A 23,287-nucleotide genomic window follows, 5' to 3' on the forward strand; every position below is an offset into this window, starting at 1 on the left:
ATGGAGGTATGAGCGCTAAGTGTACATTTGCTACCAATAGACACACTGAAGCATTCAGACCCTGATGAACGATACAACTCATAATAGTTTTATCAAGCCTATAGTAATTAATAGTAAAGCTTACACTCTCCAGGGAAGATTTTTACAGACAATGAAAGACGCAAGACAGTGTTAATCAGGGGTGGGATTCAGCCGATTTGGACTGATTCAGGTGAACCAGATGCTAATTTTACATCTGGTTCACCGAACCAGTAGTTGCAAGGACTGGCTGACCCTGCCCACCCCACCCCGCCCCTCCCAAGAGTCTCCATGCGGCCCATTTTGGATGCCACGTAAGTGCAGGGCCCACATGGAGGCTCTGGGAGGGTGAAAAACAGGCCTCCCGGAAGTTCTGGAAGTCCAGAAATGGGTCCGTTTCCGGCCTCCAGAAGGCTTCCGGAGCCTGGGGGAGGTTGTTTTCGCCCTCCCAGAGGCTTGAGGAATTCCTCTACCCACCCACCCACTGTGGTGCAGGAGGCTGAGTAGGCCACGTCCACCCAGCAACCGGGTTGAGAACTGGTTGCTAACATTTTTGAATCCCACCCTGGTGTTAATGGTCAATGGGACAATTCTTCCAGTCAGCTTCAGGGTCCCTAGAACAGAGCGAAGAAACTTGACCCAAGGCGTGAATCTCAGTTGTAAACCTTTTTGAATAATATTGTGTCCTTGTCCCAGAAATATGAAAGATTTAAAACAGTTTTTGCAGGGACAACAGGGGAGAGGGGCTCCTCGGGGTGCCGTTGGTCAAACAATGCCGTTGGTCAAACAGTGTCGACTGGTGACCCGCAGGGGGAGAGCTTTCTCTGTGGGAGCACCTGCCCTCTGGAACGAGCTCCCCCCGGAGATACGGAGGATTCCGGATTTATGTACTTTCCGCTGGGCCCTCAAGACTTTTTTATTTCAACAAGCTGGGCTGGCCTAACTTCTCCAACTGCCTAATTTTAATTCGAATTTTAAATGGGGTATTTTAATTGTTGGGCCAAAATTGTTTAATATGTTTTTAAATTGCTCTTAAATTTTTGTATTCTATGTTTTTTACCTTTGGCTGTTCACCGCCCTGAGTCCTTCGGGAGAAGGGCGGTATATAAATTTAAATATAAATAAATAAATAAATAAAAATAAATAGATCAACACTTGCTGAATAGCAACAAATATACTGTATATATTGAAATGTGTAGAAAGAGAATACGTACCTTGAAATAAAGAGGTCAGAAGGAATAGTTGACTGGTCAAGTAAATAATAAACAATAGTGTGAGAGTGAGTTTGGTCTAGTGGTTAAAGGTGCCAGTCCAGAAACTGGGAGACCATGACTTCTGGTTCTGCCATTAACATGGAAACCAGCTCGGTGACCTTGAATCAATCTGTCCCTCTCAGGCCTAGGCAGAAGGCAACGGCAAACCAAATCCAAAAATCTCACCAAGAAAACTTCAGGAACTTATTCAGGCAGCTGCCAAGCATTAAGATTGACTTGAAGAAGCACTCCCAAACAACCACCACCACTACCACAATGGTGTACTTGTTTATTCCTTTATCTCACTTACAATCCTGCTATAATCAAAAGTTATTCTTGAATCTAGTAACTAAAATATGGTTTAAAAGATAAGCATGCATGAAAAACTCGGTGAGGGGGGGGAATGTTGTGGAAGAATACTGAAATGAAAAGACCTCTCTATGGTCTAGATACTTAAAATCAAAGAAGTCGGGGTGGGTTCTACTTACCTTTACTACCGGTTCGCAATGGGGCCACATGTGCGCGCTTGCTTTGCTCTCGTGCGCGCGCTTGCTTTTGCACATGCGCAGAAGCTTCCTGATGATGTTGGGGGTCAGTGGGTGGAGCCTCCTGCTGGTTTTACTACCAGTTCTTGTGAACCGGTCCGAACCGGGGGCAACCCACCACTGAAAGGAGTGCCTGGAACTAAAGTGAGAACATTTCTTCAGAAAGAAAGAAGAAGGAAGGAAGGAAGGAAGGAAGGAAGGAAGGAAGGAAGGAAGGAAGGAAGGAAGGGAAATTAACCAATATGAGTTTTGTGTAAGTATAAATCAATCTCTCTCTCTCTCTCTCTCTCTCTCTCTCTCTCTCTCTCTCTCTCTCTCTCTCTCTCTCTCTCTCTCTCTCACACACACACACACACACACACACACACACACTGCTCAGCCTGTGACTATACGGTTCACTTATAAGAGAAATCAGTAGAAATGCAGTAGTAGTTTATTGACTGATTAATCTTTTGATTTTATACACACACACCCTAATTCTGGAACAAAATAGATAGGAAGAAGCACAGTGATAGAATACTATTGTGGTAATATAAGGAATCAGTAATCTGATAAATAAATCTCCCTTACAAGGTGTTCTGACCTAGACCTCATCCCCATGTCTTACCTCTCTTAATTTTGGTTTAAGAGTACAGTGTTTAAGAGCTGTGGTGGCACAGTGGTTAGAATGCAGTATTGCAGGCAAACTCTACCCACAGCCTGGAGCTCAATCCTGACCAGCTCAAGGTTGACTCAGATTTCCATCCTTCTGAGATTGGTAAAATGAGGACCCAGATTGTTAGAGGCAATATGCTGACTCTGTAGGCCACTTAGAGAGGGCTGTAAAACACTTTGAAGCACTATATATGTTTGCGTGCTATTGATATTTTGATATTTTAATCTCTATAATTTTAATGTGTTATTTATACTTGCTTTTTAACTTGTAAGCTGCCCAGAGTCACCCTGTAGGGGAGATGGGTGGCATAAACAGTTAACCAATAATAAAAAAATAAATAACTGTTAATTATTAAATAACTTTGTTATCATTCAATGACATTATGAAATATACATTTAATATTTATTTATTTATTTATTTATTTATTTATTTATTTATTTATTTATTTGTCAAACTTGAATAAGATAACAGATATAAGTATAAAAATGGTTATGAATACAGGAAATGGATACGAATAAAAGGGGACAGTAGGACAGGGATGGTAGGCATGTTGGTGTCTTATGCATGCCCCTTACAGACCTCTTAGGAATGGGGTGAGGTCAACAGTAGATAGTCTAAGGTTAAAGTTTTGGGGGTTTGGGGAAGAAACCTCAGAGTCAGGAAGTGCATTCCAGGCATTGACCATTCTGTTGCTGAAGTCGTATTTTCTGCAATCGAGTTTGGAGCAAAGTTAAGTTTGTACCTATTGTGTCCTCGTGTATTATTGCAGTTGAAGCTGAAGTAGTCATTGACAGGTAGGACATTGTAGCAGATAGTTTTGTGTACTACGCTTAGGTAGTACATTTGTAAGGAATGGATGCCTGTTTCTGCTCTGACCATAGGGACAGATGAATTCTTATCAGCTCCCAATATGTATCTTAAAAATGGGTCTGAACTTGTTCAAGTGGGGTAGCTTTATTAAGCCCCCCTCCCAATTCTGCACCACAGATCAGCATTGGGACTATTTTTGCTTTGCATACTTTCAGACATGGAACAATGGATGGGAATTAATCAAAGAGAGAATCAATCTAGAACTAAGGAAAAACAGTAAGAACAATTAACCAGTGGAACAGCTTGCCTTCAGAAGTTGTGGTTGCTCCATCACTGGAGGCTATTAAGAAGAAACTGGACAGCCATTTGTCTGACATGGTATAGAACAGGGGTATCAAACTCGCATCGTCATGGCGGCGTCACATGACGTATCGTGGCTTTCCTCCCTGTCCCACCATCATGAAATCAGAGTGACAAAGGCGAGGAGGAGAAATTGTTTTTCTACCATGGTTCCCACTTTGTGGAAAAGCCTTTGGTGGGCTTTTAAAACTAGTCAGATAACTGTACAAGATTGCTTTCTACTATTCTATTTATTTGGCATTTATATTGATCAATTTATTATTTGAATTAATATTTTATATTTACTGTGGATGTTTTAAGTCAACGGTGTTGAGAATCACACGATTTAGTGGTAAAAATAATTTTTTTAAAAAAATGCAAATTTAGGGCTATAACTTAACTTGCAAACAAAACAAAAAAAAAATCTGCAATTTTTTTCTCTCCAAAGCCCTCTTGTGGGACAGGACTCTGCTCACTATGATACACAACCCTATCCCAAATATTGAAATATAAGTCCCTAACATCAAAAAGGTGATTGGTTTTAGTAGTGTAGTAGAGCAATGGTGGGTTTCAATTTTTTTTACTACTGGTTCTGTGTGCGTGGCTTGGTGGGTGTGGCATGGCGTGGCTTGGTGGGCGTGGCTTGGCGGGCATGGCAGGGAAAGGATATTGTAAAATCTCCATTCCCACCCTACTCCAGGGGAAGGTTACTGCAAAATCCCCATTTCCTCCCAATCAGCTAGGACTTGGGAGGCAGAGAATAGATGGGGGTGGGGCCAGTCAGAATTTTTACTACTGGTTCTCCAAACTACTCAAAATGTCCGCTACCAAAATGTCTCCAGAACTGGTCAGAACCTGCTGAAACCCACCTCTGTAGTAGAGTATTTGTCTACACGCATGTGAGCATATGTATGTGTGTGTTTTGCATAGCCTGATTTCAGTTTATCTCTTTGAATATTAACTGCTAATTTGGACCAGAGATTCTACAAGGCATCTGAAAATGGGAAGAATCTAAAATGTTTACACGCCTCTCTCCATCATTTATATAATTTCCTCCTGCGGGGCTGTGCCCAACACTCTATAAATTTCAATTATATTAGCAAAGGCTCTTCAGTGTGGTAATTGGTACACTTTATCTAATGGAGAATTTTCATTTAATTGACTCCCAATTTATCATATAAATGTCAAAGCCCAATTTTTCCATAATACCCTATTATCTCTGCTTTTCTAGCTCGCTGCACTTGCACGAAACGGAGAAGCAATAATCTTTGAAGATAATGAAAGAAAGCAACTTAATCCTCAAAGTGCCATTGAGAACAACAGTTTATTCCTTGTCCAGAAGAGGAAACTTTTAAAATAGATTTGTTTAATTAGGTAAATGGGTTTTAGCTGTTAGATGGGCATTTTACATTTTCCCCCCTATTCTCTTTCCAAATAGCGCTTTTGCAACACAAGAATTAACAGAAGGAAATAATGTCAGAAAATGACCGTCTACTGTGGCAGGGAAGATGTTGAACTGGGATTTGGATGATACAAGTTGAAGTCCGTCTCCAACTGTGGATAATCACTCCCAGATGATTTAGGGCAGAACATGATATTTTATCATGACAGAGTTGTTGTAATGGCAATAAAATGGAAGGCCATATGGAAATGAGTGCAAGACCTTTGAGAAAAGATTCATTTCAGGATAATAACTAACTCATTTTGGTTGACTGGTTTCCTTGCATATATGCTTCCAATCTCACTGTCACATCTCTGTGGGTGGCTTATAAACATTGTAGTAAACAAAGGCACAAAACATTAAAACATTAAATATTAAATGTAAAGAGACTGAATAAATACTCCAGGGTAGAGGTGGGATCTTCTTCCTAATCCAATAACTGTTTCCAACATGGGGTACCCCCACTGGGGCCCCAGACTAGTCAACAAAGCCAGGTTTTAACCCCCTTCCAGAAGGCCAAGAGATTGGGGACAGATCAGAGATGAATTTCAGCAGGTTCTGACCAGATCTGGAGAACTGGTAGCGAAAATTTTGAGTAGTTCGGAAAACCGGTAAATACCACCTCTGACTGGCTCCGCCCCCATCTATTCTTTGCCTCTTGAGTCCCGGCTGATCAGGAGGAAATGGGGATTTTGCAGTAACCTTCCCCTGGAGTCGGGAGGGAATGGAGATGTTACAGTATCCTTCCCCTGCCACACCCACCAAGCCACACCCACCAAGCCATGCCATGCCACGCCCACCAAGCCACACCCACAGAACCAGTAGTAAAAATTTGAAGCCCACCACTGAGGCAGATCTCACCTTGAGTGACATGATGTTCCAGAAGGTGAGAGTCATAGCAGAAAAGCCCTTTTCTTGGATGCTGCCAGCCAGAATCCATTGACTGATGAGTCCATATGCTTGTGAACGTATGAGGTGGGCCAATCCCACCTCGGTGAGACAGTCCCTCGAGGAACCTGGAATGTTGATTGCGAATGTCTCCATTCTTATTCAGCAGTTGTGATGCAAGAACAGGCAATTGTACAGCAGTGATCAATAATCGATAAATGTTTTTGATAAATATTTGGGAACAAATGCAGCAGAAACCATATATAACCAATAACTGAAACAATCAGTTTTAGGAATTTTTGAGTGGTCTAAATTAAAGGTTAGATCTTAATAGATGGTTGACACACACTGATTGCTGAGTCAAGTAACACTGGTTATAAAATATTAATATAAAACTTTAAAAGCATGCCATTATGTCCATTCAAATCACTATTTCCTATAATTAAATTGTGGCAGATTTTTGGAAAGGTTATAAAACGTTTTAATCCAAAACATTGATAGAATTGTAATATTTATTTTGGAAACACATCTATTTTTCTCCTAGGGCAACCTTTCAAATTTAAGAATCTGATATTTTCTATTACAGTAGCTCACATCTTCTGGCTGATGTTTCTACTCTCATAAATATGGAAGATTTTCTTGGAAGACAAGGAAGTGAAAGGATCATGAAGCACAGTAGGTTAGTATAATTTAACTTTAGCATTACAGTTGTGAGGCACAGTGAAAAGAGAAGAAACTAGTAGCAATTCATTATGGATTATATGTATCTATGGCTTTCTTATGAATACACTCAAGCTAACTGAACTTTTATCTTCAAGGCAATCATATATTTCTATTTCTTCTGTTTGTTATACAACAAATCACAGAATACTGTTAGCAGCGGGTGCTTTTTTGCCAATATAAAGTGACACAGCAATTGCAAATAATATGTTTGAGAGTTGTAGATATACTAGAAGTGATTCTCAGAAATTTTTATTAAATGACGTGAGTTGAAAACATTTCTATTAAAAAAAAAATCAAACCATTTTGAACCAACAGTTTTAGACAAAGGAGGATGTCTTTTGATTTCTAATATCAACCCAGAAGTGATAGGATGAAATGAAGCAGGATGGCTCAAATGTAGAGTTCATAAATGATTTAAAAAAAAAATGTTTTAGATTCAGAACATCACAGGATATTTTCACTGAAGAAATCAACCTAAAGTTCTCATTTGAGGCACAAACATTTAGCTCAAATGAACTTATTTTGTGTACATTATGCAAAAATCCAGCTGTCTGGAAACGGCTCTAAGGCTGGAAACGTGAAAGGAAAAAAAGAGGAGAGAATGATTGGCAGAAAGGTGGATGGACTCGGTTACAGGGACCATCGGTGCACTTCTGGGAGATTTGAAAGAATATCTTGACCGCACATAATCTTGGCTAGAGAATTCTGGGAGTTGAAATCCATACATCTTAAAGTTTGCCAAGGTTGAGAATCTCTGCTTTAGAACTGCATTCCCCTAAAGTCAGACATGGCTCACACCTGACCTTATTTAAATAAGTCCTCAACATTCACATCTTGTGTTGGAAAAGACGAGAGATCCTTGTGTGATATATTGATCCAATAAATGTTGTATAACCCACCTTTATTATTTTTACAAATAACCCAAGGCAGTGAACATATCCAACATACCTTCCTCCTTCTATTTTCCAGACAACAACAATCCTGTGAGGTGGGTTGGGCTGAGATTGAGGGACTGTTCCAAAGTCACCCAGCTGGCTTTCATGGCAAAGGTGAGACTTCAACTCGTGGTCTTCTGTATTCTAGCCTGGTGCCTTAACCACTAGAACCAAACTTCCTCTTTTTAAGTTGTGTACATTCTTGTTTATTGTCTTCTTTTGATAAGCTACTCAGAGTTGTGATAGATTGAGGTGGTTTGTTCAATAAACAAATAACCAATAAATCATTTGACCCTTTAAAAAAAAAAAACCATTACAATCCCATATATGTTGTTTTTCTGAAGACATCAATTTGGTTTGAAAATTAATTACTGATTGGATTTTCACACTGTTTGGTTCCTTTCCCAAAGGATATTATTAATATAAAGAAATCTTTTGAACATTATTTTTAGAATCCACGCACATGAATTCTTTGGCAATCTTTTAATCAAGTTAACATGGTTCTATTAACTATATTAATCCCATTGATTTAGGTATTTGACCTTCTTGGGTGATTTGATTAAATCTAAATAATTGTAAGTCTAAAATAGCATTCCCATAATAGGTCTCATCCTTCTTTGTCATATGAGAAAAAATTTCTTTAGAGTAGTCATCTCATTATCCTTAAAAAAAAGAAAAAGAAAAGAAAAAGAAAAGAGAAGCCTTTTATGAAGTTAATAATGTAACATGGCTATTGTGAAACTATTTATACCAATCCGGCATAAAGAGGCAAAATTGGTGGTTCATTTGCTGCTATCTTGATTAAATATTTCAAGGAGTAGTAAAATGGTATTGTTGAAGGCCATGTGATGATGGCATTAGCCTGGGAACATCTTCAGCTCTGCTCTTTTATTAAGGAGGAACCAGTATTTTAGTGGGAAATTGCTGCTGTGAAATACTGTATCATTCTACATGGCGTTTGTTAGGCTTGGGGAAAAGAATAAACTTGTAAATTTCAAAAAGTGGAAAAAGTCGCTTTCCTTCCTCCCTGTTTACAATCCTCAAAATCCTGAAAATTCTTCCTCACAAAAGATTACAGCATAACCTTCTGGTTCTTCCAGATGAATCCTTCTCTACCGAACTTGAGACATGTTTCTTGGCAGGGTTTGAATCCAAAGCAAAAAGTGAGCAGTTTATGGGATCCCAAATGACCTTTTGCCTCTCTCCCCACAAAAAAAGGCAACTGGAATTTGTTTTTCCTTGAAGATGTTTCGCTTCTCCTCCAAGAAGCTTCTTTAGTTCTGAAGAAGCTTCTTGGATGAGAACTGAAACGAAGAAGCTTCTTGGAGGAGAAGCGAAATGTTTTCAAAGAAAAACAAAGAAAGTCCAGTTGCTTTTTGGGAAAAAAGAGCACCTTTGGGACAACCATGAACTGGATCAGGGGTCTTCAACCTTGGCAACTTTAAGCCTGGCAGACTTCAACTCCCAGAAGTCCCGAGCCAGCTGGCTGGGAAATTCTGGGAGTTGAAGTCCTCCAGGCTTAAAGTTGCCAAGGTTGGAGACCCCTGAACTGGATGACTGAAAATCTCCATAGACAATTTATAGGATGTACATTCTTCCGGTACTACCCTTGTTCAACATAATAATTATTTATTTTTAAAAAAGTTTTTATTTTTTTGCGAAGATGAAATACAAAGTAAAAAAGCAAAACAAGAACTACAAACCAGACATACTGAAAGAAAATAAAAAATTAAAAAGTATATATAACAAATATTAAATTAACAGTAAACCTACAGGCTTCACCCTGGTTGAATGCTGATACTTATACCTCAAACAAATCTAATAGGTTTCCCCCTTGCTCTACAAATAGTTATACATTTTCCATCTATACTTGCTAAATTGCTATTTTACATCACTTCCTCTTAACAACTATTCTAAGTATACAAATCTACTGTCTGTCAATCAGGTCAACAATAATTATTTCTTATCATTCTTATCATTCCACCCAGCAGTGTCATTTGACACTGAAATTCCACAGTGATTTTACAAACGTTACTAGAAATCCACATTTTACCAAAGAGTCACGTTTTATTGAATTTATGTCCTAGAGGTCCTTTTCCAAAAGGCAACTGGACTTTTCTTGTTTCCACCCGCAGTCACTGCTACCGGTTCACCTGAACTGGTACGAACCGGCTGAATACCACCTCTGATTGAAAGATGCCAAACTCTCATGCATATGCAAATCCCTTCCACTGGCCAAGCAGGCTGGGACAGAAGGGAAGTCCAAAACCTGTTTGCGGGGAGGGACACCGATTTGCGTATTCTCTTCTAGCCTGTAAGTGGCATCCAAAACCACATTTTTGCTTCTGATTTCTCCATGGCAATCATGTTTGATTAGCAGTACACCCTGTTTTACTTCTCAGCATTGGAGCTGAATTCTAACTGAGGGTTTTATGAGTTAAGACAGACTTTGTATGAACACAAAAGAATCAAGGTGATTGGCTCTCCACAGAAAATTACTATGCAGCTCCAGAGTTCTGAGTGTGCAAAATGGATTAACCCACTGAGGAACCGCAAACCTGTGATTTTGAAAGAGCATTAAAAACAGTAGGAGGTTCGATATATTTAAACAATGGGCTGAAATGAAATTGTTAACAGGAAGAATGCTATTATCTATCTTCTATCTATCTATCATCTATCTATCTATCTATCTATCTATCTATCTATCTATCTCTTTCATTTATTCACTTGTGCAGGAAGTTAGCGTTGGAAGAAATGTCCATCTGGGTTCAGTTCCAAGTGGGAAGGAAGACACTAGAAATGGGAGGCTATTTGGAAAGATGGTTTAATGATGGACAGTACCACATGGTTTGAAATCCTGGTTTTAAGTCCACATGCAGTGGAGAGTGGAGAGGCAAAGAGGTGACATGGAGAGGATCCCTGTTCAAATTGATTAAAGATGATGAGCAAATTATCTCTGGAGAAGATGCAGGAAAGATGGACCTAAGCCCTTTAGAACTTTATAGGCAGTGCCAAAGGTGCTTTTGCAAGAGGCAACTGGACTTTCTGGTTTTTCTTTGAAGATGTTTTGCTTCTCATTTTGCAAGAAGCAAAATGCCTTCTAAGAAAAACCAGAAAGTCCAGTTGCCTCTTGAAAAAGCATTTTTGGGACAACCATGACCTGGATGACTGAGAATCTCCATAGACGTTTATAGGTAGTCACTAACACCTTGAAATTTATCCAAAAGTAAACAGGTAACCAATGTAATACTAGAAATGTTGAGGTAGCACTGCTCTTGTCAGTCCCCCCCCCCACCAGCATGAACTTCGTATCAGAGGAAGGTTCTAAGGAACTCCAAGGGTATCTCCAGGTAGAACTGTTGAACTAATTCAGCATCAAATTAATAAGGGAAGGATCTCAGAATGGTAATGTCAGGCCTGCCTCTTGGGTTCAAAACCCAAGAAAGAAAACCCCCAACTTCATTGAGATAAAAAAGAGGTACTATATTTTTTGGAGTATAAACTGCACCTTCCCCCCCAAAAAAGGGAGTGAAAATTTAGGTGTGTCTTATACACCGAATGTAGCCTTGCACACCTACTGGCACCCACTCTTTGCCCTCTGCTTCCCAGCAGTTTACTTCCTTGCAGCAAGCAGCAAGAAGAAACAGCTCGTTTCAGCTTCAGCACAGCCTAATTAGCACAAGTTGATTGGATCGGCCTCCCAACTCTCAGCTGTTTTGCTCTCAGCTGTTTTGCGCGGGCCTCTGCTGCTTGCTGCAAGGAGGTAAATTGCTGGGAGCAGATTTTTTTTCTTGTGCTAATCAAGCTATGCTGAAAACAAAAATGAAAGTAAAGCAGGCTATTTGCTGTTTGCTGCAACGAGGCAAAATTGCTGGGAGGCAGAGGCAGATTTCTTTTTCTTGTTTTCCTCACCAAAAAAGGTAGGTGCGTCTTATAGTCTGGAGCATCTTATATTCCGAAAAATACAATCTGATTCAAAACACTCACAAATTACAGATTGAAAGTCTCCACAAAACTCTCCCCCCAGGGTCCAGTGCTGACGGTCCAATCAACATGCAGTATGATGTTCTGTGAAGCTCATCTTCAGATATTTCACCCATCTGGAGTCCTAGGATGGTTGGCCTTGACAGGGTGTAAACAATGCCACTCAGCAGTGCAATAATTCTTAAGAGCAAACCATCGATTCAGGGAGACTGAAATGCTGGAGTCTGATGAGCTTGGCAAAGCTAGGCAAAACTTTTCCTCCTTCCTCATTTCCAAAAACTTGTAATATTGACCTACCCATATTACTAACCTTCTACAGATTATTGAGAGGATTTATTATAGTTTGGTGTTAGAAATCTGCGTGATTTTGGAAAAAAAATAGTCACGTTAACAGATTGACCAATTCAATTCCAACCTGAATTGTTTCAGTGGTATGCCTATTGAATTTTTCTTATTGAAGATCATCACATTGTTAGCAAACATTTAAAATTATTCTGCCCAGAAGCGTACAATTCAACGTTTATACCAACCGGAGTCTGTGGAAAACTTTCCAAATGCTGAAATGTGCAACATAACATTCAGTAAATTTCCTGTGCATATGAGTCTCTTTGTCAATTGTGATGCCTATTAAAATATCCAGTGCTTCACTGCGCATTGTGTTTGAGTCCTCTGATTTAATGATTTCCATTTATGAAACAGCCTCTGTTATGGTTTGCAAACATCAGGCTGGAGAGAGAGAGAGAGAAAAGAAGGCTTTAGGGTATGAAATAGTCAAGTGTTACATTGCTGATACCATACTGTTTAGGAACTACCAGAGTGTTTTTTTCAGAATGAAAACCTAATTCTGCATTGATGCCATTAAAATCATTTCCTCTTCTACCTTCTAACAAAAAGATTTGTTTTATGTAAAAGTGAAGTCCAAGAAACATAGAATCATAGGGCTGGAGGCAGGGGTGGGCTTCAAAAATTTTAGCAATGGGTTCCCTGCCCAGTTGCTGGGTGAACATGCCCGTAGTGGGCATGGCCTAGTTGGCCTCCTGCGCTATGGCTGGGGGGGGGGCGTTTTTGCCCTCCCCAGGCTCCGGAGGCTTTCCTCGAGCCTCTGGGAGGGCGAAAACGGCCTCCCCAGGCTCCGGAGGCCCTCTGGAGGCAGAAAATGGGCCCATTTCCGGCCTTCCCAAACTTCCGGTAGGCCTGTTTTTCACCCTCCCCGAGCCTCCATGCGCGTCCTACACTTACCTACATCCAAAATGGCCCATGTGCGGACTCCTGGGAGGGGTGGGGTCAGCCATGAGTGGAATTTGGGGGTTCTCTGAACTGCACAGAATCTTAGATAGAGGTTCTCCTGAACCCCTGTGAACCCCCAGAAGCCCAATCCTGGCTGGAGGGAACCTTGGAGGTCTTCTAGTCCAACCCTTAAAGCAGGAGACCTGGGTACACGGTTTCCTGCCTAAGCAGGGGATTGGACTAGAAGACTTCCAAGATGGCAGTGGCTATTCTGACCTATAAACCTATGTGAATGGCTACAATTCCCTTCACTAACTTGTTTTGTGCTACTCTGCTTCTCCCTTCAGTAGGTCCAGCAGAACCATGGGAAAGGGCAACTGAGCTTTGCTGATCCGGCTGCTAGAATGAAATGAAGCGATGTGACCACTTGGGACATTTAGAAGTGAGGAAGTGCATTAGCTTCCTAGCCATGCTTTGCTCAAAACGCCATAAAATGGAAGCATCCTTTTAAAGCCTTGTTCGGTAATGCTGCTTAATGCTTGATTTTACTTTGACCGTCTCGCATTAAAATGTCATTCCTCTATGTTGCTGTGGGCCTAATAGCAGCATGATAAATCTGGCGCCCGCAAGGATTTTAATCCTTCTGTTCCTTTGACTCACCATTCTAGAGACAATGTGTCAATTCGTGCTGTAATATATGCATATTAATTAGTATGAGGGGGGAAAATATATATTTCGTTTTGGAACAATTCCTACAGAACAGAGCTCTGTAAATTGTGATGCACCCAAAGCACTCTTCAAAAAGATTGATAAGCCTTCTGTTTACGATGATATCTGCTCAGGATTTCAGTAACAAAGAACTTCTCAAGCATGTGACAGATCCAAATATATGAGCAACTGGGTTATATTAACTCCGTAAAGGTTATGGATTGCTCCCAACTTGGGAGCTCAACTCAAAGTATGTAGAAATGGACTGAGCTTATTCTACTTACACTGAAGATTGAAGGTGGAATCTTAGAAGGGCCTTAAATTATAGATTTGAAAGATGGGAAGCAAGGAAAAGTTTGTGTCTGACTGCAGTGCGAAATCGCAGTGCTTAAAAATGGCGTATTTTGTAGGATGCAAAATGCAGAGTGTTTTATTTTATTTGCCACCCTCATTCGAGAAGCTGATATAAAGAATAATCATATTTGGGATCTGCTTTCTCATTTGAGAAATAGCATGATCGTTTGGCAACATGCAATCTACTTTGGAAAATGGATAATCTTCCCGGTATTTTCAAGGTTAACTGAAGGTTAATACCCTAAGTTTGTAAGGTCAAAAGTTATGAAAGGAAACAAAACGATTGAAAATATACCTGGATTTTTTTTTTTTTGAGGAAACAACTATATGCTAGATAAACCCCTCATGCACTAGTTTCTTCTGCTACCAACAGACTTTATTTGGGGGTTAAGCGCTATAGGTTTTCCAGCATTAACCATCTGATAGAAATTTGAAGAAATGTTAAGAGCAGGAGAATTCTAATTATTTGGTCCTTTGGTCCACTGAAATATCTGCTATTGTCTTCTACTGGTAGTTATGGCCATCCATCATCCAATTCAGGGGTGGGTTCTAAATTTTTTTACTACCGGTTCTGTGGGCGTGGCTTATTTTGTGGGCATGGTTTGATGGTCGACAATTCTTTAGGCTTTAGCAGAGGTACTGGTCTACCAGACTTTTAACTGCTTGCAGAGCTGTACTGGTCTACCCATTTGTTTTTGGAGGCACCGGTCTACTCATTTGTGTTTGGAGGCACTGTTCTACTCATTTGTTTTTGGAGGCACCGGTCTACCCATTGTTTTTGGAGGCACTGGTCTACTCATTTGGGGTTTTTTTGTTTTTTTGGGGGGGGGGTAAATATTTTTTATTTATTTTTTCAAATTTAAACATAAAAACATAACTTTCAAGAGCAAAAATCTCGATCCGGTCATAGATGGTTACCACACTTATATTCCTTTCACAAGCTCAATTCACAATTTCCATTACATCTTTTATAAATAAAGAAACAAACAAAAAAAAAAGAAGAAGAAGAAGAAGATAAAAAAGAAATTCAAAACTTAAGAAAAAACCAATTTTACCTCAAATTTCACATTTTCATCTATATAAATCCATTATATCTATCCAAAATTAGTTTCAAATTCACTTTCACTCATTTTTACATCTGCATAACAATTCTAAACATATCTTTATTCTTCTTTACCTTATATCTTATACAAGTCATATCAAAATAATTTTTACAATATTCTAACTTCTTGTTAAGTGTTTACCTTACAATTTTATCACCGTTTATTCTTAGTTTCAATTCAATACCACTCCATTTTCATTATATTTTATAAAACAACATTTTATCTAATTTTAATCCTTTGACCCTTATCCTCAAATCAGTTTACCTTAGTTTTTTTTTCCTCCCAGTTTACATATTACACAGATTTCTCTCAAAGACATATTTTATATACTCCAATTTCTAATATATTTTCCACTATATCTCCCTCTAATATTTAACTATCTTCCAGCTTGTTCTATTTGATTAATTCTCAGCTTGATCCCCTCCAAAACACCAACTATTTAGTTGATTTTAAAATAGTTCCTCAATCTCCTCCAACTCTCCTCCTATTTGTTTGACTGTTTCCAGCATTTTGTGGGCTGATTTCCAGCATAATCTCCTCCTTAACTCCCTCCATTGTTTGACTGATTTCCAGCATAGTCTCCTCCAACTCTCCTCCTATTTGTTTGGCTGTTTCCAGCATTTTATGGGCTGATTTCCAGCATAATCTCCTCCTTAACTCCCTCCATTGTTTGGCTGATTTCCAGCATAGTCTCCTCCAACTCTCCTCCTATTTGTTTGGCTGTTTCCAGCATTTTGAATTAATTTCCAACGTATTTCCACCGAGTCTCAAACTCTTATCTAGTTGGTATCCATCCCACACATTTTAACTGTAATATAATTATCTGTTTTATATCATTTTTCCATCCTGATCTTTCAATTTAAATCTCAGTATATGTCATAATAGTCATCATTTCCAACTTGTATTACCTTAATTCAAGACTAATCACTAGCATCTGTGTATCTTATATTTTGTTCAATCAATCCTTATTCATCAGTTTAACATTTGTTTGCAAATTAAAATTAAAACATATTACATCAAACAGTACATTTTCTTAAAATTTTCCTGCCTCAAAATATATTCTTCTTTATTATTTTTATCCCCTTGATATCATCCACTATTTTAATAGCCACCTCTTGTTTTCTATTTTTATTATTTCACAACCCTTCCTGTTTTTATCCAAAAATCATATATACCTAGGCTTTTAAACTTTATCATATATACATAGGCTTTTAAACTTTACATTTCAGTTAGTCACATTTAAATTTATCCACTTTAATTCTTCCTTTTCTTCCTTTTCCTCTCTGTCCAAAGTGCTCTATTTCAAGGTTCTGAGTTCAGTTCAAAGTAAAGAATTTCTGTATGTCCCTTTAAAACTTTTAAAATGTCTGATCCAAGTGTAGTGCATCAGCTTCCTGTCTTTGTTAACTACGCCACGCCTAGTTTTGTCAGACTCCATTGTTAAAATCCAAAATGTTCTTTCTTTCTTCTTTCTTAAAATCATCTGGGACAGAGTAGGAATCTCCAAAATCCTTATATCCAATATTAATTTCAAGTAACCCAAGGTAAAAAGTCAATTAACATGTTTCTTTTCCACCCAGAAAGGGAAATTTCTTTAATCCACTTCTCTGTTTAATCACTGCAGACTCCATGGCTATTTTGTAGCTATCCATCTCTATCTTCATTAGCTTCATTTTCTTTTAGAGGCATTAATTCTCAGGAATATCCATTTCTCCTCTCCACTCCAATTAAAGGCACAGTCAAATTTCAGAAATTTATTAATACCAAATCATCCAGTTTAAGTTTACTGCAACAAAATTCAATTTGGGTCTTTTACCCATTTTTTTTCCTTTTCAATCTTTAAGCCCCGCAGTCCAACAGCCTCATTTGTTTTTGGAGGCACCGGCCTACCCATTTGTTTTTCGAGCGCACTGGTCTACCACCACACTGCCTTTTAGCACTGATCAGCTGTAGGGCAGCCCTTTGAAGCCCCACGGCAAGAGTTTAAACAGTTTTTTTTTCCTTCTAGCCAATCAGCTGGGACTCGGGAGGCAGTGAATAGATTGGGGGTGGGGCCAAATAAAAGGTAAGAATAATGCGGGGGGGGGGGCGCGGGAGGGCCCAGCTCCTGAACAAAGAGAACCAGTTCGGTGACATCATATCATCACCGCTACCGGCTTGGCTGAACCGGGCCGAACTGGGAGGAACCCACCACTGATCCAATTATTATTTGAGCAGCACTGTTCCAATTTTCTGAAGTTTCACAGTTAGAACTCCCAAACACATAGTATCATGCAAACAAGGTAAACTCTAAACTCCAAGATGTATTAAAGTCCTGAGTAATGTTCATTATGGCTTTGTAATGTTGAAGAAAAAGGAACACTTGAATATATACAACAAGTGCTATGTGATACTTCAGATTCATGATTGAAGCACCCTTACCTGGAAATGGATGTAGTTACTTTAATTAGTCATGGACAGGAATTGTGTTTGCATTCCACACCAGATCCAATACTGTAGCTGAATGTGCTATTCCTCACATTTTCTAGAAAATTAGGTTGACATCTGAAACACACTTACTCCAGCTAGGCGAAAAAGGGATAGTTAAATAAAAAATAAATAAAAGAGCCTTGGTACTACAGTGGTTTAAAGCACCCTGTTATTAACACAGCTGCCTGCAATTTACTGCTGGTTCGAATCTCTCCAAGGCTCAAGGTTGACTCAGCCTTCCATCCTTTCTAAGGTAGGTTAAATGAGGACCCAGTTTGTGGGGGCAATAAGCTGACTTTGTATAAATATACAAAAGTATGAAGGCTATTGCTTAACGCATTGTAAGCCGCCCTGAGTCTCCGGAGAAGGGCGGCATATAAATCAAATTAAAAAAAAAAATGTCCTTTGTTGTACATTTGTGCAAAGTATCTGGGAGGGATGAAAAGAGACAGGGGAAAAAATTACTGGATTTCAGTGATTGCAAGATCTTGATGATTCTTGCAATCAGACCAACATGGATGACTCCAGTGGCAACTGTTTGGATAGGTGGAAAGATGATAGGACGAATTACAGAGCCAATGGATGTACCTGAAGACCAATTTGGAAACAGATCATTCTGGGAAAAAAAGCCTATCTGTTCAGTTGCTAGAAGCCAACCATATACAGGTTGTCTTTGACATAAAACCACAACTGAGCTCAGATTGCCTTTGCTAGCTTTCTAGTTGTGTCAGCATCTGTAGGGAAAGATAAAGTTTAGTAGATCCCAATATGATGGAGCAGAGAGAAAACCAAGACCTCTCAGGAATGGTGGTGGTTGCAGCTCTTCCATGATTACAAGGATAGATAGAATTCTTTATTGGCCAAGTGTGGTTGGACACACAAGGAATTTGTCTTTGGTGCATATGCTCTCAATGTACAGAAGATACATTCATCAAGAATCATAAGGTAGAACACTTAATGATAGTCATAAGGTAGAAATAAGCAATCAAATCATACTAGGAAACAATATAAATCGTAAGGATACAGCAACAAGTTACAGTCATACAGTCATAAGTGGGAGGAGATGGATGATAGGAACGATGAGAAGATTAATAGTAATAGTAATGCAGACTTAGTGAATAGTTTGACAGTGTTGAGGGAATTATTTGTTTAGCAGAGTGATGACGTTTGGGGAAAAAACTGTTCTTGTGTCTAGTTGTCTTGGTGTGCAGTGCTCTATAGCATCGTTTTGAGGGTAGGAGTTGAAACAGTTTATGTCCAGGATGTGAGGGGTCTGTAAATATTTTCACAGCCCTCTTTTTGACTCGTGCAGTATACAGGTCCTCAGTGGAAGGTAGGTTGGTAGTAATTGTTTTTTCTGCAGTTCTAATTATCCTCTGAAGTCTGTGTCTGTCTTGTTGGGTTGCAGAATCAAACCAGACAGTTATAGATGCTGCTACTAAGTTACTACTAAGTTACTACTAAGTGCCCAAATTTTGAACATGTAACCACAGGGTTGCTGCAATAGTTAGAACTTTGGGCAGGGCTCAAGGATCCCTACGTTCAGCACTGTCATAATTTTGAACGGTTGCTGAATGAATATGGATGAGGTTTCCTTGATCTGAAGACCAAATGATCAGACTTCAGTCCACTGACTGACCATAAAATATCTAATTATCCACATACTAACGGCAGCAAAGATAATCTTTGCCCAGAACTGGAAACATGAGGACATACCAACAGAAGATAAAATAATCACTAAAATTATGAAATGTGCAGAAATGGACAAACTTACAAAAGAAATACAGGAAAAGGAAGAAACCGATTATTATTTAGTATGGCAGAAATGATATAACTGGTTGGAGAGAAAAAGAAAGGAAAATAAAAATAGGCACACCAAAGAGAGGTTGAAATACAAAAGACAAAAATTGGGTACCAATTAAGAAATATAATTAATTAAACATGGAATTTAAGATACTATTTTGCATGTAAATATATAGATATAGAGATAGAAATATAAATATAGTTTATCATTGTGACAAACTTGGAAAAGAAGTGGCAAGACTTGATTTATGTTTATCTGTTGTGTATGTTGTACTGTTGTATCTATGTTTGTTTGTACTTTTTAATCGATACATTTTTTAAAAAAATATATAAAATAAGATGTCTATGATATCAGAATTACAGTATATGTCACACTTCAGGGATACTGGAATTATCGTTACGATGAAGAGTAGCTGGAAGAGTTTCAAGATGGGGCTTTGGGAGAATTGGAAACATTAACCCTTTATTTCCACTTTCAATGTGAGCGATTATGAGCGGGCTTAGAAAGAAATGGAGACATACCCCATGAATAAACAGGAGGGCAATTTGTTACTAGCTTCTTTCAGTGACAGCAGTTTTGTCCAGGCTACAAACAACCCATAAAGAAGAGATTAAAAAAAAAATTAAAAGACTCTAACATAACAAACTCTCTAATAAAAGAGGGTTTGGTGTTCCTATTACAGATTCCTGGTTTAACACGCCTTCCCTCCTAATTCTTGCATTAAATCCAGTTTGATTGCTGCTTCCTTGTTGGGGTCTTCTGGTATTCATCTCAACTTTATGCAGCCTCCTCCCCTTTCTCCCTCTTTGTTAATCTGCATGTTTACTGATTCTGGCAGAGATGGCTTGCATTAGACTGGGCTTGAGGCCAGCTCCTCCTGAGTAATACTAATTAGTTGGCTGCCTGGGGAGAGGGTTAAAATAAGGGGCCTGCCTGCATTATAATATCTTGATCTTGTTGGCTTTTTGAGAGAAGGAAGGAAAGAAGGAAAGAAGGAAGGAAGAAAGGAAGGAAAGAAGGAAGGAAAGAGGAAGGAAATGCAAAAGAAAGAAAGAACAAAAGAACGAGAGAAAGAGAAAAAATAATAAATAAATAAACAAATAAATAAGGAAGGAAGGGAATGCAAGAGAAAGAAAGAAAAAAGAAAGAGAAAGAAAGAAAGGTAAAGAAGGGAAGAAGGGAAGAAGGAGGGTGGGAGAGAGGGAGGGAGGGAGGGAGGGAAGGAAGGAAGGAAGGAAGAAAGGAAGGAAGGAAAACTACAAAATTTTATTTGTTATTTGGAAGGAAGGAAATGCAAGAGAAAGAAAGACAGAAAGAAGGAAGGAAGGAAAGAAAGAAAGAGAGAGAGAAAGAAAGGAAAGATAATAAATAAGGAAGGGAATGGCAAGAGAAAGAAAGAGAGAGAGAGAAAGAAAGGAAGGAAGGAAGGAAGGAAGGAAGGAAGGAAGGAAGGAAGGAAGGAAGGAAGGAAGGAAGGAGAAACACATATTCCAGCGAAGATTATACTGCTCCTCTTAGTGTTACAAGAAGCATATAAATTTAATAAATTATTAGTAAATTATAATTAATAAATAATAGTTAATGAACTATTACAATTTTACTGGAGTAAAAATATATTTCCAGCAAAAGCAGACTGCCAATATGTGAATCATACTTTAGAACTAGGAACGAATCACAATGGATTTTGGCTAGTCTAAATGGTGCTGCTGATCCAGCTACTCCAGGGCCTCATATCTGGCCCTTGAAACATATTGGATCTGCCCATAGACATGTCCAAAATTTGGGTTTCTCTTAGCAGAAAGCTTTAAAATATCAGATTTTGGTGGTTAATTACACAGTATATTTGATCTGATTTATATAGCTGCTATCACAAAATAGTGGCTGTGAAAGCATTGTTAATTACACAGTTTATTTGATTTGATTTATATAGCTGCCTCTCACAGAATACTCAATGTGATAGCATCGAAAAGCAATACAATACAATAAAATATAAACCTCAGCAGAGGAGCCAAACCAATTTAGACAGATAATAACCACATTGCAGGATCCAAATAACTCTCTGACTCCCACATCGAGCCACATCTTCAGGACCTTACAAAAAGCTAGCAGTGTTCAGGACCAATCTAATCATGGTGGAAGGACAGCTAACAATAATGAGGACAAGGCGTTCCCACATTAGAAAGAATTCCCAATTCATTGCTTATTCTGATTGATAATTCTTGTCAATCGGCTGTCATTGCTGAGTATTATTGATTATCAATTTGATGTTTGACAATTGTTTCAATTGGTTCAACTGATATTTGATACATTTATAAGCACTACTATTGTAATATTTTTTGACAATTCTTATTCACTTTCCACTGTTGGAAATCTATTTTTTTCTCTCTTTTCTTTGTTATTTTATTTCTTCTTGTCCCTGTGTTTTCCTGATTGTAGGTGGTGGTGGTGATGGAAGAGGAGGAGGAGGAGGAGGAAGAAGAAGAAGATGAAGAAGAAGAAGAAGAAGGAGAAGGAGAAGGAGAAGGAGAAGGAGAAGGAAAAGGAGAAGAAGAGAAATAACACACATTTTGTGTCCTTTTATTAAATGCATCAGAAATATACAACTAGCTGAAAAGTGTGGAATGAGGTGAGTGCGTAGAAAAAGTTAATGGCTACACAGTTCAATAAAACAACGTGGCAGTTGGATACATTTTTAAAATTTATTTATTTAGTTTGTCAAACATGTCGGAGATAACAGGTATAAGTATAAACATGAATATGAACACAGGAAATGAGTACAAATAAATGGGGACAGTAGGACAGGGATGGTAGGCACACTGGTGCGCTTATGCACGCCCCTTACAGACCTCTAAGGAATGGGGTGAGGTCAACAGTAGACAGTCTAAGATTAAAGTTTTGGGAGTTTGGGGAAGTAACCACAGAGTCAGGTAGTGCATTCCAGGCGTTGGCCACTCTGTTGCTAAAGTTGTATTTTCTGCAATCGAGTTTGGAGCGGTTTACCTTGAGTTTGTACCTATTATTTGCTCGTGTATTATTGCAGTTGAAGCTAAAGTAGTCACTGACAGGTCATTGACATCTGCTTATCCCTGAGTGTCTGCAAAACAGTTAAGCTCAGGCTTTAAAATGATCAAGCTGTATTGCTGGACTGAACAGTGTGTGGGAGTTACTATCAAGTAAACAAGCACATTTGATCATCTCATCTCTTACCTGCTCCTCCCACCATTCCAAATGTAGTGCAAAGCTTGCTAGAAGAGGCTACAGAGAAGACATGAAAGCTGTGGAGATATCTAGGTGGGTCAAGAGACTCTAATTTTCACAGATGAACTTTTGAACATAGGACAGTGGGCAGGAATATCTAAGATCATTGTCTGAACAAATACAAGCATTACATAAAATACGGAGGAGGATCCTTATTGTCATTCAGATTGGATTCATGGAAGATTTGAATCTCTCAGTGATGCTAAACATCAGCGCTTTGAAAATAATGTCAAAGGAACTCAGGCTTTTAGACTGCTCTTTTTGAGAGCTAACCCATTCTCTTCTTTTCTCCCTTATATGTCTAAGATTTAATCAAAAGCTTTTGCAAAAACAGGTCTTTGAAAGCAAACTTGAACTCTCTTCCTCTCGTACCCTTTCTTTCTTTCTTTGTTTGTGTGTTTGTAAATTTTGCAGGAGGAAGAAAAAGGAAGACTTGGGATGATGAAGGGGGAAAGCATATCCTGAATATCTTCAGTTCTGAATTTGAGATGTTAGAAAATGATCCTGACAACAAGTCAGTTTGATGATGCAACCTTTTTTGTTTGTTTGTTTGTTTGTTTCCTTTTTCTTGCTGGACTGAACAATTTCTAAAGGAGCATTTTTCACTGTAAAAACAGTTTTAGAACTAGCAAGGTTGGATGTTAGTTTATTGCAAAGAGCCCCTGATTCTGGATCATTCTTCAGATACCAGAAAGAGTCTCTGCAATGCAAGTGCACTTATATACTTATTTATGCTCTCTGGTATAATAATATTTGTTTTCCTTTGGGGAGAA

This window comes from Pantherophis guttatus, chromosome 6 (genome assembly GCF_059756535.1).
Source record: "Pantherophis guttatus breed Tessera chromosome 6, ASM5975653v1, whole genome shotgun sequence".
Classification (NCBI taxonomy): Eukaryota; Metazoa; Chordata; class Lepidosauria; order Squamata; family Colubridae; genus Pantherophis; species Pantherophis guttatus.